The following is a 1,493-nucleotide window of genomic DNA, read 5'->3' as shown; positions in this document are numbered from 1 at the left end:
TCCCGGCCCCGAGCCCGGCCAGGTGCTGCCCGCCTTCTTACCGTCCTGGCCGCGGCCGCTTGCTGGCTTATCCCTGGGAAAGCTGCCTGGGGCTTACGTGGCTTTCCGACTGTGATTGGTTTTCATTGTGATACCCAGATTCAGTCCTGCACTAGCGCTAAATCCAAATCCAGGTGGGTCTAGGCTGATTTTGAGGAGTTAAGGACGCATTGTAGTGAAGTGCAAGAGAATGCGGGCACGGGAATAAGGTTTCAAAACAGTCGGGCTGGTTAACTTTCCGATACTAACCAGACCTGAACTTGTGAGGAATTTTAAAGAGTAATGTATGTAAAGCACCGGCCTGAAGTACTCAAAATTAATGTTGCCCGAGATCAGGAACCTTGCTTTGTGTGAGTATTCAGTTACTATTTCTACATTCACACTTTTCAAATCTCGTGTCTTGTAATTCCTTTTTGCAACAGAATTGAGTTAAAGATTCAGGTTAATATTTTCCTTCCAACCCTGGTGTAAGCAATGCTAGATGACACAACATGATTGGGAATGCCTAATGCAGCCTGCTTTTGTAATTCCCACATATTGATTGGCATAAGAGATGCTCAGTCAATGATTATATTCTCCCATCAATTGTAATTAGGGCATACAAACATCCCACTGCTTCCCCACCCTCACCCTCGCAGTCTCAGTACTTGGTAACAGTCACTGGTTACAATCGTACAAAATAGAAATCACCTGTGTTCACGAGCACCGAGCACGTCTGCTGTTCAGGTTGGCTAAGATACAGTAAACCCACCTAGACGGTGGCAGTGCTGGTTTGAGGTTTAGACGGAGCTTGCTTACTACAAGATGACTGTCTTGAAAAGGTGTAGAAATATCCCAAAGCCAAAAGCTTTTCACCATGTAGTGTATATTACTTGGGACGGGGAGGACCAGGAACTAATGAGATAAATCTCCAAACAGAAAGATGAAGGAAACTGAATAGAATCCAGTACCTCAAAAGCACTAAGACCACACTATGGACTAGCAAGTGGCATGGTGGTTAGGTATTGGTTCCCACATGGTCAGCTTTGCAGTTTGAACCCCACACCTGGTAGCTTGAGAAACGCTGAGTGCATGTGTGTTGTGTGTTCAAAATCTTGAGAGGAGGGACCAGCAGTTAGCGTAATGGCTATGTTGCTGGACTTGCACGTAGCCAACCGTGGTTCAAGTCAGCGACCTGGCGGCTTAAACTCACGCCGGGCACGTGTGAATACGTGCCCAAGATCCCAAGAGGAGAATGGAGGAAAAGGGATTGCGGCGTGGCCATCCCCCCTGAGGGGGGGGTGATTTCTCGCTTTCTCTCTCTCTCTCTCTGTCTGTCTGGCAAGTGCACGCGCCCTATAGCAAAATAAAAAACAAAAACAAACAAAAAAACCTTTCAAAAAAAAAAATCCCGAGAGGAGGATGGATTGCAGCAGGCCATACTGGGGAGATGGTTGTGATTTCTCATTTTCCCT

This window comes from Tupaia chinensis, unplaced genomic scaffold (genome assembly GCF_000334495.1).
Source record: "Tupaia chinensis unplaced genomic scaffold, TupChi_1.0 Scaffold000075_1, whole genome shotgun sequence".
Taxonomy (NCBI): domain Eukaryota; kingdom Metazoa; phylum Chordata; class Mammalia; order Scandentia; family Tupaiidae; genus Tupaia; species Tupaia belangeri.
Note: the sequence above shows the minus strand (reverse complement) of the source record.